Source organism: Mesoplodon bidens (genome assembly GCF_964165515.1).
Source record: "Mesoplodon bidens genome assembly, chromosome: 13".
Classification (NCBI taxonomy): domain Eukaryota; kingdom Metazoa; phylum Chordata; class Mammalia; order Artiodactyla; family Ziphiidae; genus Mesoplodon; species Mesoplodon bidens.
This window is the reverse complement of record NC_138169.1, coordinates 19,745,737-19,770,069: the sequence shown is the minus strand read 5'-3', so window position 1 is coordinate 19,770,069 and position 24,333 is coordinate 19,745,737. Positions and strand designations below refer to the sequence as shown.

The window sequence follows — 24,333 nt, the reverse complement described above, 5'->3', positions numbered from 1 at the left end:
GATCCTGACCCTCGTCACAACCAAGCACAGAGAGGGTAGGTGACAAGCCCCACCTCACACAACTACCCAACGGTCACGAAGTTGGTCACTGGCCTTGGAACTCTAACCGTCCAGACAGTCCCTTATCTCTCCCCTCCCCAGTCCTTCCAGAAGCCTTAAAAAAAAGCCATCCTCATTTTCCACTCCACCTGCTGTTGTGATTTGTTTGCCTCTGGGTTCTTTTCGGTTGAACGCCTATTTTACGCTGGCTGCCTTCACAGTCTCAGTAAGAAGAGTATCAGCTAAGGACGAGAGTTTACCATGAGTGAGGCCTCAGGTAAGCCAAGCGCTTCCTCTGTTTTACAAATCACATCCTCTTTAGAACCCTAAGAGGCGGGTATGTGATCATCAGCCCCAGTTTTGCAGCAGCTCAGGCACAAACCCCTTTTTCATCCAGTCATGAGCTCTGCTCTCTCAAGGCAGCAGCCCTCCTCTCGTATCCATCCTCCAATGACCCCGAGAAGCAGGGATTATCCTTATCTCCCTTATAAAGATGAAGGGAAAGGGCTCAGCGAGGTGGCCCGACTTGCCAACCATCACACAGCTGAAACGCGATCTCAGTCCTGGACCCATTCAACTCTGCCTTTTTAACAACTATGTCCTCTTCCTTTCTGGTCTTAAAAAGTGCCAGACACTTTTTGCTGTTCTTGATTCGTCTCCCACCCTAACCCCACCTTCACTCCAGTGCTCTCTTTCCCTACAAAATTGTCCCCAGCCTGCCCCCGTCTAGATGGGCTAAAAGTAGAAGGCATTTTAGTCCAACGCAAGCCTCCACTTCCCTTCCTGGGGCCCTACACCTCTGCCTCCGGCTCTGACTCACTCAGCAGCCTGAAGGAAAGAAAGGCAGACAGATTTTGGTATTTTCTCTTCCTTACACACTCGATGGTGCTAAGAAGATTCCTTCTCCCCAAGGCGGAGAACACTGTCTAGACGGGGTTAGAGGCAGAAGAGAGGCACAGAAAGGGAGAATGGGAAAATCGGAGACTTGGGAGGAACCCGTCTGCAGTGACTCGGGGTGGAGTTCTAAGGTGCACAGGGTCCTGCCCCAAATCAGGACTGCTCATCGTTAGAGCCAGCTCCCGTGACCTCTGGGACACAGACATAGTCCAGACAGAGACACAGGACAAGAACAGGATTCAAAGGACAGAGAGGAAATTCCCTAGCAGAACCCACAGGAGCCCTGCCCACCCCCGGACACTCCAGCCCCACTTACCCGAGCTGGCAGGTCCTGGCTGGGGACGTGTGACTGCCGGAGAAAGCCAGCGGTATCGTGTCTCATCTCCAACGGGGCTGTCTGCACACTCCCATGGCAGAAGCCGGCGGGAGAGGGGAGGCTCGTCCCAGCAGGCTGAGTTTCGAGCAGGTCTGGGGAGATACAGGGTGAGAGCCTCAGTTCCGGGGTTCCGGCAATATGTGCACAGACGGCGCAGAGGCTTTCGAGCTCCAACTGCATCTGCTGGCATCTCCGCCAGCTTGTAAAACTCACGCTCCTAGCAGCTTTTCAGTATTGTCGCCTTATCTATACACGTGGGCATCAAGGGTGCCGAGTACAAACCGTAGGTGCTCAATAAAAATCTCCCCTGTTCCTCTGATACATGTTTACTGAGCACCTGCCAGGTTCACAAGGATGAATACGAAATATCCCCCTGCATTCAGGGAACTCAGAGTCTTGTGTGAGAAACACACACACACATACACACACACAAGTGATTACAACACTGGGCAATAAACATCATGGTTTATAAAGGGGGACATGGGAGCACAGGAAAAGGAGGATTAACTGCCTAAAATTGGGAGTGCTGGTCCCGGAAGACTCCCTCGGTTTAGAGGAGGTAACTCCTGAAGACTCAAGGAGCTGGCTCATTTGGGAGCTATTTCCCCTGGTTCTCCTGCTCAGCAGTATTTGGACATTGCGTCTCTTGGAGGTCCTCACATGCCTCCTCAGGGCATTTGCATGTGCTGTGCCTGTTCTCTGAGATACCCCTGCACTACACACAGACGCAGGCCCTCCCCAAGATTGCAGTCCAGACACAGCTGCCCCCCATCCAACCTAGTATAATCTCCCTCTTACGTGTCCAAAGAGACCCACAGACACTCGGCCAGACTCCTCATAGCTACAGAGCTACATTTAATAGTTCATGATCCTTCATTTCACATCAATGGGAAGCCCCCAGGAGTCACCCTGAATCCCCAAGAGCTAGCACAGTGGCCTGGCAGATAATAGCACTGAGCACCTAATTATTGAGTGAATAAATAAATGAAGGAAGAACTGTTCTCCTGGCCCTGCTCCCCACCCTTCTAAGATTCTAAATAAGTGCCAGAGTCCTGAGTTTCATGACACTAAGCAGTCTTGGTCACAAGGTGAACTAGTTCCTCTGGCTCTGGCAAGTTCTGGTGTGGCCATAGGTCAATTGCTACTGAATGACAGAACCAAGGAGCTGCGAAGAGCTCAGCGGGGAGCTCGACCTGCCAGAGGCCCCACCAGTTTCACCTGCTGCACTGCCTGGGACAGGCCACTGTCAGACACCTGCTGTGACCTCAATAACCCCAGACTGTCACACCGGCTCATCTGCCCAAAGGTGGAATGAACGAATGCGTCTCTATACAGCTTTTCCTGGGAAGAACCACTAAGAGCACTGTTGCTGAATCAGCGTTGATGGCTCACAAATGTTGCCCCCACTTTGGGATCTCTGAACCCATCTCAGTAGCCAGATTGCAGGGAAGGAAAAAGGGGCAACGAGAAAGGCTCTTGGTCCGCACCCCTCTTAACCAGAACGGTGTCTCTGTTATCCGTAATCTCCTTTCTATCTTGGGCTCCCTCTCAAGTTTCCATTTAAAATGCCAGGCAGATGCCTGGTCTATAAATATGGTTGCATGAACAAATCAATGAATGAATGAATCAATCAATGAACAAAGGGGGAAAAAAAAGAGTTTTTAAACCACCATAGTGGACGGCTAAATAATATTTTGAACTCTTTCCCAAACCTAGAAACCCATGCTTCTCAGGTTTTCCTTTAACCTGTTGTAAAATACAAGGAAACCGACTGAAATGTTCGCTTTAAAATCTTGCTTTAAATGCATCACATATGTTATGCTTAATTTAAGAGACGCTAGTCTCTTCCAAAACATTTTAGAAGCCCACTCACACAGAGGACAGATGCTGTTTATTCCTGGGGTGGCCTCGCTCGCTCTTTTAAATATATTAGCACGATGGCCAGAGCCAGGTAAACAAGAGCTCCCTGGAGAAAGCAGGGACACCAGGTATGAGCTGTGTCTGGTTTTATCTACAAATAACCGTGGAGGTCGGCATGCAGGGACAGACGGGAAGCCAGGCTGATCTGGGAAGTCAGGAGGCTGCAGTGGACCAGGACACGGAGGATGCGGGGAAGCAGTGGAGGTAGTGGTGGGTGTACCTCTGCGGTTGCTGAACCTGCCAGGTCCACAGGCTCGCTCTCCCTGAATTGATCTGCAAGGTTTGAAATTCCCATTTCCTGCGATTTCATGCAGAGAAAACCATGTTCCTGAGGGTTGAGTCACCGAGACCGATAGTCACTGAAATTAGACAGGCGTCGTTCACGAGCATTCATTCCTCCCATCCCTCTGACCTTCCTTCTACAAGCCAGGCTCTGTGCCGGGTGCCGGGGGTGCAGCCGTGGAGCGCACAGGCTCCCAGGGAATCCGAGAGAACCTCACAGGGACAAGGCAGGAGAAGCCCTTCCATTCAGAACCCAACCGTTTGGTAGCTTCTGTCTCAGATTCAGAGGCGTTGATTCATTCGAACAGCTGTTGCCAATCCTTCATAATGACACCCCTAAATCCTATCTGGGAGCTCACAGTCATTCACTCAGCCATCTCTGGGTGCCGCTTCCTGGGAATGCCACAACCTGGTGAGGGCCGTGAGCCAGTCCTGACACCTTCCAGCATCTTCCAGAATGTGACCTGGGCTCCCAAATCTGAAAATCCATCCTGTGTGGTGCCCCGTGTGAAGGGCCAAGTGCATGCCCAGGTCTCTCCAGGAAAGCAGGGTTGTGGTAAACGCATGTGCGTTGTCCATCCACAGGCCCCAGATGGAGGGGGACCAATGTCTAATGTTGATGGAGTGCATGCATCCTCTCCTCTCCGTCCCCATGGCTGTGGCCCCAGCTCATTCATTCATTCATTCATTCCAGTACACAGTTACTGAACACCTACCATGTACCAGGCTCTGGGGACACAGCAGTGAACAAAACATATGGAAAGCCCTGTTCCCATGGAGCTGACAATCATGAACATAGGAAAAGACAATAAACGAAATAAATAAGCAAGAGGCATAGAATGTTGTTAGGTAAGTAACTTTCTCTGCTGGCGTCTCCTCCAATCTGTTCTAGCAGCAGCCAGAGTGATTCTCTGATACGCAGGGGCCACCATGTCACTCCCCACACCTCCCCACTGCCCTCTGAATGAAGATCAAACTCCTTCCCTGGGGCCTGGCAGGATCTGGATCCTCTTCATCTCTCCAGCTTCAGTCTCATGATTGACACCTCCCCCTCCATCCGTCCGTCTGTCTCTCACACTCACTCACATACTTACTGCAGCACATGAACCCCAGACAGGTCACAAGACACATCATGCTTTTCCTCACCTTCCCGCCTCTACACTGCCATCTCCTACTGCCTGGCTAATCTCAGCTCCAAGCAGCCACCTCTTCCAGGAAGCCTTCCTTGATGCCCCAGGGTGGGTTCAGGTGCCTCTTCTCTGCTCTGGTATCTAACTCCCAGAGCTTCTCCCTAGCCCAGCGCTGATCCCACACGTGGTGACTGCCTCTAGAGTGGGAGCTCCAGGCCAGGAGGGTCCTGGGTCTGGTTCGCAGCTGTACCCCCAGGGTCTGATGCTGCACCGGACATAAAATCAGTGTGCAAAAATTACCTCAAGGGAGAGCATCCCTGAAAGAAGAAAATAATCGTATCCAATGCAGGTGTGGGTGTGGGAAAACTGACACGCTCATCTGCTCCCAGGGACAATGTAAGTTACCAAAGCAATTGGGCAACATTCACTTTGCACTACTATGTGTGGAGACCCCATCAAGACTCAGGGACCACACTGAGTGACTCCGCACCTTCTGCCTGCTCCCGTGGAATATTCTCAACCATCTTGTGCTTTTCAGTTTATGACCACCATTCTACAGATGAGGGAAATGAGTCAGATCTCAAGCTAGTGAGGGGTAGTGTTAGAGTTGAAATCTTCTGACTATGAATCAAGTGTTTTCCCCCATATACCTCACCCCAAAAACATTCATTTATTTTTGACTCAGTAATCCCACAACTAAAACCGTGTCCTATGGAAGGAATCTAAAGGAAGAGAAAACCATACACACAAAGATGCCCCCTGCAGTGTTGTCCATCCAAGTGCAGCAATAACTCTCCCTGAACTTAGGGTGATAACTCTTATTTGAAAAAACGCAGGACCGAGAAGCCATTTAAAATGTCACAAAAGTTGCAACATCGGCCGGTAGACCAGATCTCCAGTTCCCAGTCTGCCCACAAGTGGCACAAAAATCCCTTCACACCACATGGCCTGAGTTTGTGATCAGAAAAGATGGTTGTGGGACTTGCCTGCCTGCCAATGCAGGGGACACGGGTTCGAGCCCTAGTCCGGGAAGATCCCACATGCTGCAGAGCAACTAAGCCTGTGTGCCACAACTACTGAGCCTGCCCTCTAGAGCCACTACTGAGCCCACACGCCACAACTGCTGAAGCCCGTGTGCCTAGAGCCCGTGCTCCTCAACAAGAGAAGCCACTGCAATGAGAAGCCCACACACTGCAACAAAGAGTAGCCCCCGCGTGCCGCAACTAGAGAAAGCCTGCGTGCAGCAATGAAGACCAGCGCAGCCAAAAATAAAGATAAATAAATAAATAAACAAAAAGATGGTTGCCATGGTTATCACAGCAAAAACCTAGAAATAACCCACATCCTCCACCAAAGGCGAAAGTCTCTCAGCCACATATAAGGGGCTGTGCTGCAACTCTTGAAAGTGAGGACTGGGGGACCTGTGCAGGAAAGTGACAAGAGCTCATGAGAATGCTGTTGGAGAGAGGGTGGCAGGTGGGTAATTTTCTGTATTCAAGGCTGTGACAACGGCAAAGATTGTTTATACAAATGGTCAAGGTCTGGAAGGCGAAAGGGACAGGTGAAAAGAAAAAGTGTCGGGGACAAGGGTGGAATTGTTATATTTTTAAATTCCTTTCACTTTGAGATTCCTTTTTATTTCCATTAATGTTGTTTGAGCAGATTTCTTTTTAGGCCTCAATACCGGTAGTCTCCCTCTGAGTTGTGTTCTCCCCATCAATTCAAAATGTAGAGGTACCAAGGCTCCCTTCCTGCCCACTTTCAGAGCTTTCAAAAGCTGAGGGTAGGGACTTCCCTGGTGGTGCAGTGGTTAAGACTCCATGCTCCCAATGCAGGGGGCCTGGATCCGATCCCTGGTCCAGGAACTAGATCCCACATGCGTGCTGCAACTAAGAGTTCACATGCCACAACTAAGGAGCCCGTGAGCTGCAACTAAGGAGCCCACCTGCTGCAACTAAGACCCGGCGCAACCAAAGAAAGAAAGAAAGAATGAATTACCATATGACCACTCCTAGGTGTATGTCCAAAAGAGCTGAGGGTAGGGACTCGAACAGATATTTGCACACCTCCACCAAACCCTCTCTGTGTCTTTACCTCCCAGTCGCTCTGAGAATCTGCTTGCAGTCTCGTATTTGTACTGCTTTTCTCCCTTCCTCCCAGCACCACTACATCCCCCATCCACTGCCATCTCAGAATTCCATCCAGAGGAGCAAAAAAAATTTTTTTAATTTAAAATAGAACATACTGAAGCAAAAACAGAATGCCCCTCACCCAAAGATCACCCTGTCCCTGTCTGAGAGTTGTATTATTTAAAGATATTCTGTATGTTGTGTATATATATATATTTTTTTTTTTGTATGTTGTATATTTAGCATGTAGCTTCCTTAATGGAGAAAAAAATCCTAATAAATTTCAAATTTATTTGAATTTCAGTGTTCAAAGAAAAATTATTCACAATAGTCAAAAGGTAGACACCACTCAAACGCCTATCGATGAATAAACAAAATGTGGTCTATCCATACAATGGAATATTATTCAGCCTTACAAAGGAAGGAAATTCTGACACATACAACGTGCATGAACCTGGAGGACATTATGCTAAGTGCAATAAGACATTCGCAAAAGGACAAATACTGGATGATTCCACTTATATGGGGCACCTAGAGTAGTCAAATTCATAGAGACAGAAAGTAGAACGGTGGTTGCCAGGGGGTGGAGGGTGGAAGGAATGGGGCTTTATTGTTTAATGAGTACAGAGTTTCAGTATGAAATGATAAAAATAATTCTGGAGATGGATGGTGGTGATGGTTGAATAATAATGTGAATGTACTTAACGCTGCTGAACTACACACTTAAAAATAGTTACGATGATAAATTTTATGCTATGTATATTTTACCACAATAAAAAAAAAAGAAACTAAAGACAAATATAAAGGAAACCTAATGCTTAAGCTCTAATTACCATGTGACTCAGCTCATGGGGACCCATGTCCTTTAGGCAAATCTCCATTAAAAGCCCTCACGGTCCACAATGGGCTCTGCCCCCATCCCCGCCAGGAACGCAATGGGAAGCCAAGGAGACCCCATTCCTGATTACAATCGGGGGGTGCTCTAATAGAGGCAGAAAATGAGGCTGTAAAAGCCCAAAGGAGGAGTAGTCAGGGATGCCTTCCTGGAAGAGGTGACATCTCATCTGAGACTGGCAGGAGACAGCCAAGCAGAGGAGGAGGTTGGAGCCAGGAGAGGGAACAGCATGTGCAAAGGCCCAGAGGTACGGGAGAAACAGTCATATAGCGTGAGCCTGTTCAGTTATTCTCCTTGGGGCAACGTGGGGCTATCTTGGTGAAAGGTCTGAGTGGCACCACTTTTGAAAAACCATGCACTTCTGTTGAGTCAGAGTTGCATCGGAGGGTACAAAACACTGGTCCGAGAGTCAGAACTGGGTGATTTTAGTCAAGGTGATCACAGATCCTGGTTTACCTGGGACAGAACGCTTTCGCTCTCACAAGTGCCCAGGTTTGGACAATAAATTATTCCATCATCCTACTTTTTTTTTTTAAACTGTGGTAGAAACCGCATACCATGAAATTCATAATTTCAACCATTTCAAAGCGTGAAAGCGGTGTCATTTTGTAAAGTCACGGTATTGTGCAACCGTCGCCACTATCTAGCTCCAGAACATTTTCATCACCCCAAAGGAAATCCCATACCCAAGAAGCAGCCACTCCTCCTTCTCCCCTTCCCCAGCCTCTGGCAACCACTGCTCTGCTTTCTGTCTCTAAGGAGTTGCCATTTCTGGATATTTCAAAGAAATGAAATCACCCAATATGTCTCTCACCCTAGTTTTTGGTCTCAGTTCCTCCACAAACTTGCTTGGACAAGTCCCTGCCAGGTTCTGTGACTGTGGTTCGGCTCAACCCCAGGACTTACCAGGTTTGCATTATGCAACTTTTCTCTGCCCCTGGCTCATCCCCCGTGGAGCCCAGCTCTCTGAGAGTCTGAGATGAGTGTCCTACATCCCCTGGTCCCCCACGATTCCTTCTGAACAACTGGTGCTCAATAAAGGATTGTTAAGGGACTCAATAAAATTCTCATTCAGTGTCGACAGAAGTAGTGAGAGCTAAGTTTCCTATTCAATGTGTGTGATTCTGTAAGAACTGCCTTAATTAGTACAGCCTTGACTTCTGTGTCAATTTCAAGTTGTAATGAATTAGAATTCGGGGCATCTGACCTTTCAGACTCTGGAATACAGAGGAACAGTTTGAGGGGGGCTTTTCCCCAACTGGCCCGGGACCACAAGATGTGGGTGGTACACATGCACACCCACACAAAGGGTCCTGTGGTTTATATCAATAGAAAGAGTTTGGGAAATGCGAGCTCAACAGTGTGTAAACTATTGTCCTTCTCACAAGACTTTTTGGAGCCTCTGGTGAGCTAATTGGCATCTTAGACACTCCAAAGCATAATCCAAACTGCCTCACCCCAATACCCCTTGTCCAGGTGCAACTGCTGATTTGGAGAAAGAATGTTACAAGTGGCCTTTATGCCTTTATTTAAACATCCGCCTTTTCAACTTTCATTGGCCTGTTCCTTCCTACTATTTGTGCTATTTCTGGACTGGCTATAGCACTCACCAAAACCATTAATCAAGCAGCTTTTTTGGGTTTGTTTGTTTTTCTCAGTATCAAGGATGGGCAAACTACAGTATGTAGGCCACATCTGGCCCACTGCCTGTTCTTGTAAATAAAGTTTTATTGGAAGACAGACACACCCATTAATTTACATGTTATCCATGGCTTCTTCCAAGGTATGAAGACAGACCAAGAGTGGTTGCCACAGAGGCCGTATGGCCCAGAAAGCCTAAAATATTTACTCTCTAGCCCTTTACAGAAAGAGTTTGTGACCCCTGCTCTACATTGTAGAGAACTCAGTCCCCTGAGAGACTGGACTCCCCCAAGGATATGACATCCCCCCTTTAAATTATCTAAAGCTCTCACGCTATTCTGGCAGAGACCTACCTCTTCACGAGGTCTCTTCAGGTTCTCTACATAGTAATTGCACAAAAATATAAATGAGCAAAATGTTTTTAATAATCCTATATCCCACCACCCAGAGTCAAGAGCCATTACTAGCATTCTGATGTCCATCCATCTGGCCATTTCCAATATAAGTGGGAACTTTTTGTCAAAACTAAAATGGAATCAGGTCATGCGTGCTGTTTAGGAACTTGCTTTGTTTTGTTTAATTTCAAAATACATCATAAATACCTTTCACATCAATAGCTACACAACCTCTACAGCCGTTTCTCATGCTTTGCAGTATCCCATTACATGGATATCTCATCATTATATCGAATCCATCCTCCACTATTGTATCCTTAGGTTGCTTCCAATCTCTGACTATTAAAACCAACACTGCAATGAACACCCACGTGCAATGACTTTCCCAGGGTAAATGTTGCCTAGAAGTGGGCTGGCTGGTTCCAAGGGTGTACACTTTTTTCAGAGCTTTGGATATATGCAGAATGGAGCTTCACATCTAAGGGAAACACATCCCATGCTGACTTGAGTCAAAGCTTAGGAGGCCAGGGTTCTTAACCTCTGCCCTGGGGCAGATCCAGTAAAGATGAGAAATAAACCAGGGCCCCAGGGCTGACTGTGCCTTCACTGGCAGCTTTACTGGGTCTCATTTATGGTTGGACCATCACACACTTGACTGTAAGATTTGCAAGGGCAATTAGAACGGCTCACAGGGAGAGGTGAGTCTGGGCCCAGCCCAGAGGCTGTGTCCAGCCTGGAGTTGGAAGGGTGTGCAGGAAGAAAGCCCCGCCCCAGAAATGACGCTCACGGCAGAGGAAATTCAACATCAGAGCTCAGTTCAACACGACACACAGATCAATGCTGGACTCAGAAAAATCTGAGTATAACATGCTCTCTCTTTAGGGAGCCTGAGAGGTGCATATTGCATTTCAGAAAAATAAATAAGTAATTCCCTCAGAGCACAGATAGGTTTCTGGAGGAATTAGCTTATTTTGGCCCAAGAGCTGCCTTATGTTCAAAACTCAAACCCTAGGAAGGTCTGATCATGTGTTCCCCAGCTCCAAAATAAATGTCTCCCACTGTCCATTGCCTTGGACAAGGTATTCAAGACCCCCCCACCAACCCACCCACAGGCCAAAACTAACCAACCTGATCTGTACTACAGGCCCTGCCTCTACTCCCAGATTCCCAAAGGTACCCCACGACCTGAGTATCTTTCACTTATTTCTTCTCCGTGGAGAGCCCTTTACCCACAGCACAATTTCCATTTGGCCAAATCCCACTCATGCTTTTACAGCAGACTAAGGGACACCTCTTCCAGGAAGCCTGTGCTGACTTCCTAAGCCAAAGTGTCTTCCAACCTTCTTTGGCTATTTACCTGATCATCATGCGTTGTATCAGAGATAAGCCTGACAGTCTCCCCCCTGCAAGATTTACAGATCCCTCCTGAGCCCATCCAGGACACAGACCCCTCCGGCTCTGGGTTCCCCTTCCCAGAACCTACCTGATGCCTGGCACGGGGGCAGAATAGTAGAGTGCTGGGTTCCCCAGTGGTGGGAGGCAGCCCATGCGGGACACAAGATGGTCTTTGGTAACACTTAGGATGCTTTGACGTCCAGGCACAGCATGAAGCTTCTGTGAATGACATTCTGTGCAAACTGTTTCCTTTCTCATTCTCATGGGTGCCTTCTCATGAAGTTCCTGAGCCCATCTCTGCTTGGTGCCACCATGACTTTAACACCTACACTGTCTGCTAATCTCCCAGGTTTAAGAAAGAAGACACAGCTCCAAGCTCCGACCATCAGCTGCAGTAGCAGATTTTAAAATATAATTTTATTTTCATTGTATTTAATTTTACTGTTGTTTTCAATTTAAGACAAGTGACACTGGTTTGCTATTTACAGTAGAGATGTTTGTAATGGTTCCTTTAATTATTTAACTTTCGGAAAAGTGAAAGTTTAAAAATAAAATGATGATACAGGGGTTATGTACAAATGGCAAAAGCCCATGTGACAGGGGCTCCCTGGTAGCACAGTGGTTAAGAATCACCTGCCAAGACAGGGGACACAGGTTCGAGCCCTGGTCCAGGAAGATCCCACATGCCATGGAGCAACTAAGCCCGTGAGCCACAACTACTCAGCCTGCGCTCTCGAGCCCGCGAGCCACAACAACTGAAGTCCGCACGCCTAGAGCCCGTGCTCTGCAACAAGAGAAGCAACCACAATGAGAAGCCCACACACCGCAACGAAAAGTAGCCCCCGCTCACCACAACTAAAGAAAGCCCCCGCGCAGCAACGAAGACCCAACGCAGCCAAAAATAAATCAATTATTTAATTAATTATTTTTTTAAAAAAAAAGCCCATGTGACTGGAATCCACCAGTAAAGTGGAAAGATCATGGCATTGGAGTCAAAAACAGGCAGATGCAGCTTGTGGTGCTCCCTCCCCATTTTCCTGCCTGGAACAAAGATGTGATGCCTGGAACCAAGGCAACCATTTTGGGACCATGGGATCACAAGTGACACTTTAAGGATAGTGACATGGAAAAGACCTTGATGACATAGCTGAGCTACTAAACTAACTGAACCGTTCTCCTCTGGATTTTTGTTGTTGTTATTGTTATGTGAAAAATAACAAAGTACTATTTAAGCCATTGTTAAGGTTTCTGTTACATGAAGGCAAAAGCATTCCTACGGACACAGGGAGTTTGGGTACAAATTTGTTAAGTGGACAAATGTCTTCTAAGTAAACACAGTGAATGTAGCAGTGCTTTTGACAAGCCACTTCACCCCTGAAAGCTCAGTTTCTTCATGGGTAAATTAAGTTCAATGATACCTACCTCAAAGGATTCCGAGGATTAAAGGGGATGGTGAGTGTAAAACACCATCAGTATACTTGGCACATACATAGCAGGTTTCTGCAAATGCGTGATAAATAAATGAGCAAATAAACAAACAGAACATGAAGCCTGATGGAAGGACGTGTGGGTTGGTGGGAGTTTTTTAGCTAGATTTAAAGGAATAGCTCTCTGATGAAGGAATTTGGGGGAGATAGTGATTCAGGGACTGGGTAAGTGGATACTTTTCTCAAGGCTGGCCTAAGATCCAATACCAGCCTGTCATCTACACAAGCCTTGATTAAAATCAAGGGGAAGCACTGAAGAATGTAGACACCAAAGAGCATCCCTCCCAAAACCAGGTGCAAGAAAAGCCTGAAAGGATGGTCAAGACCGAACTGGTGTCCCAGGGATGTAAACAGTCCCAGGGCCATCCCTGGCTGCTACACCCACCCCACTCCACCCCCACCAGCCATTCTCATCAGGGCTCCACCCATGGCGATGAACCTGCAGTGACGGCTGACATGTCCACTCCTGGCTTTCCCAGGAGGGTAACTGTGCCTCCAATACCCTTCAGGCAACCAACTGACTCTTCTTCCTCGCCCTCTGGGACAAGTTTCCCAGCACCCCTGTAAACCTGTCAGGGCCTGGCGCTGCCAGCCTTGGGGCACGACAGACAGGCCCTCCTGGCACAGAACCCAGGCCTCAGTGGAGCTGAAGAAATATACCTGGCCCGGCTGCCAAAAAGAGAACCCAACGAGCACCCCAAGTTTATTCAATTGCTTTGTCCTCCAACCTATTAAGTGCTGGGCCCTGGGAAAGCTTGGTGTTAATAATTACCATCATCAGATCACTAACACTAATTGGGCACTCATTTTGTGCCAGACGGCACATTAAATGAATTTCCCCACTTAATCCACCTTCTGGGGTAGGTCACATGATTAGGCCCACTTGATGGATGAGGACAACGATGCCAAGGGAGGTTTAGCAATTTGCCCACGGGGTGGAGCTGGGATTTGAATTCAGGCAGCCTCCCTCCCAATCCCACCCAGTTCATCCTGCAGCAGCCAACAGCTGCTGGGTTAAGTGCTGGCATCCCCTCCCCTCCCCACGCCACAACCCCCCCGACACACCTTCACCCCTACCCCTGTGCTGGGCCTTGTTAATCTCTTCAATGACCTTCTGGGGCTGATGCTATTATTATCCCCATTCTACAGATAGGTAAACTGAGGTTTCAAAAGGCAAAGTGATTGGCTGAAGTCAACTGCTTAGTAAGTTAGCAGATCTGGGATTCCACTCAGGGGTTTGACTCCACAGTGTATACACTTTGCCATTTTGTCCTTCACGGGACCTGTCCAGCTCAGACTGGGTTTTCAGGCAAGTTTTGGGGCAGAATGTCCTTGTGCGGGAGGCAGACACGGCTGCAGACATGGCCACAGACAGTGACCACAGCAGCGAGGTGAGACTGAGGCCCTCGGGAGGAAGAGCTTAGAGTAGACAGAATAATGCCCCCCAATGATGTCCATGTCCTGATCCCCAAAACTTGTGACTCTGTTATCTTTGCAGATGTGACCGAGCGAAGTCTCTTGAGATAGGAAAATTATCCTGGATTAGCTGGGTGGGCCCAATGTCATCACAACATTCCTTATGGAAGAGAGGCAAGTGGGTCAGAGTCAGAGAGAGAAAATGTGATGAAGGAAACAGGGATTAGAGCCATGCGGGGCCACAAGCCAAGGGATGCAGCAGCCTCTGGAAGCTGGAAAAGGCAGGGAAATGGATGCTCCCCTAGAGCCTCTGGAAGGAACACACCCCAGCCGACCTTCATTAGACTTCTGACCTCCAGAACTATAAGATAATAAACTTGCATTGTTGAAGCCAGTAAACTGTGGTAATTTGTTACAGCAGCAATAGGAAACTCATACAGAGCTTAAGTTGGCTGGGGAGAAAGGAAAGGGAGGACTGTCTGGAGGAGGCGGCACGGAGTTGAATGGCTACCTAAATAACCCAAAGCTCAAGCCTCTGTGAAGTCCTTTGGGTTAGCCCCCCCAGAGCCACCAAAATTCTTAACACCCCCATTCCTGCTTGTTTGGACCTCGACAGTATCAAATCCTACAAGGTAGGTCCTGGCACTGCACTTTTCCATGTAGCTACTAAAATTTAAATGTCAACTGATTAAAATTAAATACAATTTTAAATTCAGTGCCTTGGTCACACCAGCCCCATTTGAAGGGCTCAACAGGCACGGGAGGCTGGGTGCCTTACTGGGCAGGGCAGAAAGTTCTATTGGACAGCGCTGTACGTTCCCAATATACAGACGTGAAACTGAGGCTCAGAGTCACAGGGGCGGGAAGGGACAAGCTGGCACTCAGTCCCCGGATCTTCTAATTTCATCCTCAGCCTTCTTAACATGGGGGAGGCCTGGGCCACAGGGCTGGCTGCCTCAACCCCAGGCCCAATCTTATTTAACTGAACCATGAATTATTCACCCATTGTCAGGAGTCATGACCTTTAGCATCACCGAGAACTGTTTATTTTGACCTCTTTCTCTCTCTGCCTTAAACGCAGGGTGAGAGGCGAGGGAGGCAGAGGAGAGGCCTCGGTTAATGAAAGGTTCTGGTTAACAGCGGTTCCAGCCATTCATTACGGGCACAGAGCACTTGTGGTTTAAACTGAGGAGTGTCACGTGTTTGAGAGATCAGCCAGTGTCCCTTTGACCCCCAAATCCATCATCTTTATCAACTGGCGTACAGTGCTAAGAAAACCTCTACCTAGGGGGCCAGAATTACACCATCAACACACAAGACTAACATGGTTCAATTTCTAGGGTAACCTTTGCCACTTACAAGGATATAAGGGGCTCCTTGCCCAATAGAGGAAGTTACAAAGAGTTTCGGGGTGGCAGGGGGAATACAATTAAAAATAAATTTTAAATTCATTCCCTGGTGGTGGCAGGCAGGGAAAGGGGTGAACTGAGGGCCAGAAATGGGAGGGAGATTTCTCATTGTCTGCACTCTGGTAACTTTGCATTTTGAGCCTCGTGAATGTATTACCTGGCCAAAAAAATAAGTAAAAGTTAAACTGTAAAACGTTTAGGTAAGATATGGACCATGGAGATCCCATTTCTTGTTTTATATAGATGCACATGGATGGGTATATAAATATGAATACAAGGATGCTTACAGAAAGTGTTAGAAGAATATATAAGAAATGTTCAGAGAGGGTGACTCTAAGTGGGAGGGAGATGAGACTACAGGGGATTTTAATCTATTTTTATTTTTTTGCTTATTTATAATTTCTTAATTTTATACAATACTAATCACAACAAAACCAGTTTCTATTTATTGAATGTGTAGCCAGTTTCCAGGTGAAACACTTTATAGGCAAAGCTTCACTTCTCCCGGCAACATCTGAGGCAGGTAGTAGTATTTTACTCCCATTTTATAGATGAGGAAACTGAGGCTCAGAGACACCAAGACCACGAAGCCCACTGTCTGGACTCCTGTGCTGTGCTGACTTCTGATCAAATAAATGTGCTCATGATAGAAAAAAAAGAAACGTTTTTAAAATGCTAGGTACGTGGACTTCCCTGGTGGCACAGTGGTTAAGAATCCGTCTGCCAATGCTGGGGACACGGGTTCGAGCCCTGGTCTGGGAAGATCCCACATGCCGTGGAGCAACTAAGCCCGTGCGCTACAACTACTGAGCCTGCACTCTAGAGCCCGCAAACCACAACTACTGAGCCCTCGTGCCACAACTACTGAAGCCCATGCGCCTAGAGCCCGTGCTCCACAACAAGAGAAGCCACTGCAATGAGAAGCCCGCGCACTCCAAGGAAGACCCAACGCCGCCAAAAATTAATAAATAAAATAAACAAATTAAAAGAGAAATGCTAGGTATGTGAAAGCACAAAGTGAAACAGACTAAATTTCTGAATATAATACGAATGTCAGAGAGTCCAAGTCTTTCTCGAGAAGGGTGTATCAGACACCTCAGGTGTCCTGCCTTACACTCTCAGCACCCACCCCGGGATGCAGAAGGCTGCCTACTGAAGATGGCTGCAACTCTCTGGCTTGGTTTCTGGCCATGGGAGCACAGGCCAGAAGTGCCAGTCGGGCAGTGCCCCATGCACAGCCCTCCACGATAGACAGATGGCAACTGGTGTATCAATACCCCAGCTCCTTCCCTCTCTGGGGGAAGACTCTGAGGTGCACATTATGCCCTGTCTCCATGACACACCCTCTATTAGCTCCTTGCCTTCCCTGTCTCACCTTCACACTCGCCCCACAGTGCTTCCTGTGAGGTAAAACAATACAGCTTCTAGAAGGAAACATGGGAAAAACTGATCTTAAATAAAATGAAGGAAAACTTCTGTTCATCAGAAGACACCATGGAGAGAATGAAAAGGCAAGACACGGACTGGGATAAAATATTATATATACAAATGGTATGATATATAGTATTTCATCTATATTATGTTTATAAATATAATTTAAAATATTATATCATATTTATACATGTGCACATGTGTATACACACAGACATATATACTTCACAAAGGACTCTATCCAGAATACATAAAGAACTCTAAACCAATACGAAAAGGACAATCTGGCTTATTGTTTGCTTCTTTTTTTAAGGAAAAGAGACTTGAATGGGTACTGCACACACACAGAAAAAAATCTCCAAATGAGCAATAAGCACATGAAAAGATGCTCAACTTCACTGGTCATCCAGAAAACACAAATTAAAATCACAATGAGATACTGCCCGACATCTACCACAATGGCCCAAACCACAGAGACTGACGTGTTGACCGGGGGGAAGTGGAACCGTTTTTACACTGGCACACTTTAGAAAACTGTTGGGCAGAACCTACTCAAGCTGACCTGCATCTAGCTTACGACCCAGCAATTCCTCTCCTGAGTATTTACCCTAAAGAAATGAGTGCTCAGAACCGCAAGAGACGCGTACACGAATGTCCACAGCAGCTTCATTCGTCATAGCCAAAACCTAGAAACCACCTAAGTGTCCATCCACGGTAGCCTGGATAAATTGCAGCATATTCATATGATGGGATATAATACAGCAATGAAAAAAACCAAACTATTGCAACACGCAAACACGTGGATAAATTCATAGACATTACGATGAGCAAAACAAGCAAGACCCAAAAGCACTCGTACGGTAAAATTGCACTAACATGAAGTTCAGGAAATAGGCAAAACTAGTCAATGGTGATAGAAGGTAGGTCAATTTGGGGAGTACTGACTAGGATGGGTATAATGAAGCTTTCTAGGGGCCTAGAAATGTTCTATATCTTGATATGAGTGGTGGTTACGTGCTGTGTTCATATGCAAACGTGTGTCCAGTTTACACTAAGATTCGTGTACTTTACTGTAAGTTTTGCCTGAGAAAACAAGCCCTCAAACTTCCAGTGGCCTCCGGGTGCTTATGAAATGAAGCCATGCCCCTCACCATAGCCCTGCCTGATGTGCCTCCCACCTACCCCAGGACCTCATCTCCTACCAAGTGCCCCCTCCCTTTCCCCCAGCTCCACCTAGCCTGGAGATCTCAGTTTGCTTTGACCTGGAGGGAGTCAGGATCTGTAAGAATTCCACCCTCAGATGGGAAAGAGACCTGCAAGGAAATGCCGGTCATTTCTGTTTCTCCCGAGTGATGTCAGTACCCATGTGCGTTCATGCAGCAACAGCTCTCTGATGAAATGCTTCTCCTCCAGGAAGCCTTCCCAGACCTCTGCCCCCATCCCAGGTAGGCTTTCATCCCCACAGCTCTCTGCTTCTTTGTGACACCGATCCTACTGTTTTAAGTCTGTTGAATTGATTGTCTTACCCCCTGAGGGCTGAGACGCTCTCTGTCCTGTTCCCTCCCCTGTCTCATCATCAGAGCCTAGCAAGTCACCTGGCACATAGTAGCTACACAATAAACATTTGCTGAAACAAATGAATGTCTGAAGGAGAAAATGAGTCGTTTGATGGAGGTTAAAAATGGGATGGGGCCAAGATGATTCTACGCAACTCCCTCCAGGTATAGAAGGTGAAATCTGGGCCCAGAGAGGGTAAGTGACTTGCCTAAGGTCACACAGCCAATTAGGGACAAATGTAGCATAGAACCACCAGGAGACACTGTTGCCTTCTCCCTCCACCAGATCCCCTTCCCTGGTGCTGCACCCTCCCCGCAGCTGCTATGAGGGTTGTCTGTTCACAGATACATACTTTTCCAGGAGAGCTGTCCTCCAACAGGCCAAGACCTCCAATCCTCCCTTCAAACCCCCTACCAACCAGGGTATCCATAGCCAGTGACTAACATACATGGGATACAAAAGGCCACTTACCCTTGCATCAAGGCAGGATTCATTCTGTGGCTCCAGAGCCCCCCAGGGGTTCAGGCTGAAGCTAAACTTGGGTGAGACCACATCCCTTCCCCTGCCCGCTCCTCTTTCCCTCACTCCCCAACTCCTGAGAGCACCCCTCCCCCATCCAATCAATGCTTCCCGTCTCAAGCTTGGTTCTCGGGGACCAAATCCTACCTAAGACAGACTCCAGGGTCTCCACTGGCCTGGACTCCGGGACAATGCACTGCCTCCCACTGGTAAGTCTAAAGTGAATGACAATGACACACTGAGGATGGACCAGGAGCCCAGCTGTAAGGGGAGGCAATGTCCACAGTGTGTGTGTGTGTGTGTGTGTGTGTGTGTGTGCATGGGTGTTGGGGAGGGTCTACCCTCTGCTCCCGAGTCCTTTCACTTTTATCTCTAAAAGATATACAGAAGGACCCCCATCAAAACCTTCTTGCTTTCAGCCACCAGCAATGAAGCTAAGAAACATCCCTCCGAGCGCAGAGAGGGCCCTCCCCTGAGCCACCCTTCCCAACCACGGGCTCTGAGAAGAGCCACCTGGGCAGAAGGGGTCTGTTCCCTTATGAGTCATTTCAAGCTCCTCCCCTAAAGGCAATCTACCTGATCTGGTGACAGAAAACACGACAACCTCCTAAATTCAGATTAAAAACCACCTGCACTCCGTTCTTCCAGACCTTAATTTTGCCCAGGGTAATCAGCAGTTGTCAAGAGCACAGAGGACGACATGCCTGGGGGACAACATGCAGGATTGGCAGCCAGGAGCCCCCCCATCCTCCTCGCCCTGTTCGTGTCCCTCTGTAGGACGGGGCAGAGTGTGGACTTCCGGAGTCAAGCAGCTGGGCGTCCAGTCCTGTCTTGATCTCACCAACTGTGTGACCTTGGGCAAGTAACTCCACCTCTTTGAGCCTCAGCTTCCTCAAGTATAAAATGGAATCATGGGGCTTCCCTGGTGGTGCAGTGGTTGAGAGTCCGCCTGCCAGTGCAGGGGACGTGGGTTCGTGCCCCGGTCTGGGAAGATCCCACATGCCGTGGAGCGGCTGGGCCCGTGAGCCATGGCCGCTGAGCCTGCGCGTCCAGAGCCTGTGCTCCGCAAAGGGAGAGGCCACAGCAGTGAGAGGCCCGCGTACCGCAAAAAAAAAAAAAAAAAAAAAAAAATGGAATCATGGGTAGGTATTTCATGTGCTTTTGTGAGGATTAAAGGAGATTACATACGCAAAGTGCTTAGGATAACGCCTGTGGGCGCCACACACATCGATGATTGTTCTCATCACTATTAACCATTTAGAGAGACTGGGACAAGGAGGGGGTCTGCAGGGCTAGACCTATTGCCTTCCGTACAAGCGCGGGAAAGACGTGGAGAGCTGGGGGGAGGGACAGATAGACTTTGTCCGGCATCTCCAACAACACAAGGAACCAAAGAGGCTTGGGAAGTGTATACAGCAGGCGCTCAGTATGCAGGAGTTCTGCTTATGATAAAACTCCTCCTCAGGGCTTCCCTGGTGGCGCAGAGGTTGAGAGTCCGCCTGCCGATGCAGGGGACACGGGTTCGTGCCCCGGTCCGGGAAGATCCCACATGCCGCGGAGCGGCTGGGCCCGTGAGCCATGGCCGCTGAGCCTGCGCATCCGGAGCCTGTGCTCCGCAGCGGGAGAGGCCACAACAGTGAGAGGCCCGCGTACCGCAAAAAAAACAAACAAAAACCCTCCTCCTCAGAAGGTGAACCCAAGAAAATGACCTCCCTGGGCTCGGAGATCCTTTTACGCCCAAAGTGGCAACTATGTGCAAACAGCCCCAGATCTCGGGCAGAAACAGGAACAAGTAACCAACCTCTCCCTGGTCACAGCCTCTGGGCTCATGCTCCGGTTCACCAGAGCCACCATCCCCCTGTCTGCTAGACCTGGCACGTCCCCGCCAGAGCTTGCCAGGCCGTGCATGCCAGCCACCGAGTAAGAGCCTGCCTGCTGTGGCAGATGCTGTCAGAACCCCACCCAAACCTCCTTGGCACTGGTGGACAACTTTCTACTGCTGGTGGGGCAACTTAGAGGCGTGTTTCACAGTCTCCCTGAGGTTCCCAGCACACTTCATACCCCAGCTGCCCCCAGAGGTATCCTGATTGTTAGCAAAGCCTAATGGTGTCCCACCACCCAAATCAATCACTTGCCCTGGCACCCGACTCAGGCTCTGCTTCTGGGGGAGCCCAACCTAAGATACCCATCTTTTCCCAAAATCACTGACTCACAAGAGATGGGCTTGCTCAGAACACCCATTCTCCCCTAGGGTCTCATGATGTGATGGTGAGGCATACCCCATTGTGAAATGGTCCACAACCCACCGATGACCAAGACGGTGGGGGGTGCCAACGTATGCGCTGGCCAAATGTTTTCAAGTTGCTCTTTTACCAATCATTCAAAAGATTTATTGACCCACTATGTGCCAGGCCCCATGTTCGAGGATGGGGAGATACTGATGAACTCAAAACTCGAGGTCCCTGTTTACACAGAGTTTAGAGTTCGGAAGTGGGAAAGACGTGGAATGGATAAGCCAACGTGCGAGGACAAAGATGGCAGCATGTGACAAGGGAGGTGATGGGAATGAGGTCTGTGAAGTGAATCATGGTTGAGCCCCATGGATTGGGTGATCGAGGAAGACTTCTTGGAGGAGGTGGCATTTCAGCTGCATAACCTAAAGGATCAGAGGGAGCCAGCCAAGGGAAGACCATGAGGTCTAGAGTTGGAAAAGAGCTCAGGGCATTGAGGGAGAGGCAATTTCTGCTAACCTGGCTGGGCTGAAGTGGAAAAAAGTGGCAAGGGCTGAATCTGGACAAGGGACAATGAGCAGATCTGAGGCCACCTATGAGAGTGCGCTTGGGGTTCTCCCAGAAACACCTTCCTCTCCCTGCCTCCCTTGCATCCTGATCTGCTTTCCTGAGTGGGAGAGGGTGGAGTTACCGTCTGCCTGCCAGGAGCCTCGTTGAGTCCCCAACTCCCGGGGGAGGGCGTCTCACATGTCAGCATCCTCCATCCTGTGCGTCCAGGTGAGAACTGCTGGCTTCAAGGCAGGTAGAGGGAGAGGCAGAGAGAGCTGCTTTGAGATCGGCACCTGGCAAGTGGGCGTCTGAGTCAGAAGAGAGCTTCAGGTTGCAGCTCACAGCGTGCAGAATTGAACTCAAATCCTGCATTTGTGCACTTGGGCTCCTTATCGTCCTTAGCCTCAGCCTCCTCACCTGCTGAATGGGTTTATGATCCTATCCAGTTCCAAAAGTAGCTGAGAGGTTTGCTAAGGACGTAAAAGTGCTTGGCACTGCTTATTTATTGACTCCATTTTTACTGGTCTCCTACTATGTGCCAGGCACTGTACCAGGAGCTGGGCTGGGATGCACCTGTGAACAAGACAGGGCCAGCTTGGGGGTGGCAGGGGACACCTATAATGTTCACACAAGTCGGTAATTACAAAGACAGGATTTTATAAACACATAGTAGGTGTGTTCCCTCCATCTGAGACCATGTCCTCCACTAAAAAGCCCAGAGCCTACAGCCGACGTGGCAAGTTAAGACTCTGGTTTCCTGGCAGAGACCCGGGCATGGGCATCCTTAAAGAATCCAGCTCTTTAGGGGTGAGTCTCAGCTCTGGCAGGGTCCAAGCCCTGGTCCCTACCCCCACCTGCTGGCAACATCCCTAAACCCCAGAGACAACCTCTCAGGAGATCAGTTGTGGGAGTGGTCAGTTATGCCAAGGGCGGTGTCCGCCAGCACAGGCATGAGTCACGTCCTGCTCTGTAGAGGAGGGGGAGGGGTCCCCAGACCCATGTCTGCAAACGCTGATATGGTGTGGCCACGCCAAAGAAGGAGGGGACGCGAGGGGACAAGCATGGACAGGGCAAACCCAGGTCCCGGACCCCCCCATACTGGTGGAAATAACAAGCCCAACCACAGAACAAGCATTCACCCCATGCTTGCTGTGCGTGTCCCCAGCTCTAAAATAAACTCTGGATAGAGATTATCTCCTTGATTCCTCCCATTACCCCATGACTACAGGCATCATTATTTTTCCCACTTAAGAAAGGAGGAAACTAAAGCTTAAGGAAATTAAAAGCCTAGTCCAAGGTCACTCATCTTGTCAAACTTCAGAGCCCAAAAGGCTGAACCACTCTTCTGGATTGGCAGGAATGAAGACAGGGGACAATCTTAAAAATATGGAAGGGTGGGTCCCCAAAGCTGGCCTGAGTGACAGGCACTGCCTGGGCCAGGCCCTCAGCAGGACAGAGGGGCTGAGCGGTCAAGGGGAGGCCTTTGGTTGGGGCTTGTGCCTTTGGCTGTGTGTCCTGTGCCTCAGTTCCCCTGCTGGGCAAAAGGGCCTAGCATACCCATCAAGCCCCAGGCCCTTCTCACAGGCGAGGCGGGAAGACCAGCCGTCCAGGCTACAGCAGGAGTCCAAGGCCAGCATCCTTGAAGCTGCCCACCTGCAAGTCCAGGTCATGACTCTATCCGCCAAGGACGGGCAAGGCCAGGGCGTGAGCCAGTGCCTGCTGGGCCAGCCTGTTGACACCCAGAGGTGACCTGTTCACACTGGAGCCAGGCTGGAGGCAGTGTTTCTGTAGCCCAAAGCTAATACCAGCACCCAAGGCAGCTGCTGGCGTGTGCTCACATCTGGCACATGTGTGTGTGTGTATGTATGTGTGTGTGTGGTGGGCCAGGGCTGTTGTTAGAAGCTCAGGCTTTGGAACCACCCCACCTGGGTTTATACTGCCTCAGCCACTACTAGTCTGCGTGATCCTGGGCAAATTACAACACCTCTCCAAGCCTCAGTTTCCTCATCTGTAATATGGGGATGATGAGAGCCTCTCTCGGGGGCTGGCTGTGAGAAGTAACTGAATTAAACTAATTAATTAAACGAAGTGTTCAAGAAAGAGCAGCTCTTACTATTTATCGTGGTGACAATGACACCTGTGGATCTCCATGGTAACCACCATTGTCATGTGGGTCCATATACATGGAATATGTCAGTGGAGGAACTAGATGGGGTGTCATGCATCTGTGGGGGTCATTTTCATCTTTGCCTCATGCTTTGGGGGCTGAAGTAAAAATGTATTAGGACCTCCCTGGCGGTCCAGTGGTTAAGACTCCACGCTTCCACTGCAGGGGATGCAGGTTCGGTCCCTGGTCGGGGAACTAAGGTCCTGCATGCCAAGCAGAGCGGCCAAACAATAAAATAAAATAAAATAAAAATGTATCCCCTACCCCCATCATAAAACTTATTCACCACCACCCCAACCCTGTCAGCCACTCAACTAGTTAAGACACAAAGGAAGCCAAGGCCCCATTTTTACAACTCAAGAATAAACATCTAGGGGGCATGAAACTTACAATCCCCATAACCCCTCCAGAGACAGCAACACCCCTGGCTCTCAGGCAGCTCACAGTCAGGGGTGAGGGGAGCAGAGC

At 48.9% G+C, this 24,333-nt stretch overlaps 1 protein-coding gene across 2 annotated transcripts in view; it reads right to left on the bottom strand.

The window, feature by feature from the left end:
- The window catches only part of KIAA1671, a 188,594-nt gene that overhangs the window by 133,035 nt on the left and 31,226 nt on the right, over nucleotides 1-24,333 (bottom strand). For both annotated transcript variants that reach the window (XM_081252305.1, XM_081252306.1), the window contains exon 2: nucleotides 1,253-1,404. The gene's annotated coding sequence lies outside the window, so the exon portion shown is untranslated. The remainder of the gene's footprint in view (nucleotides 1-1,252; nucleotides 1,405-24,333) is intronic.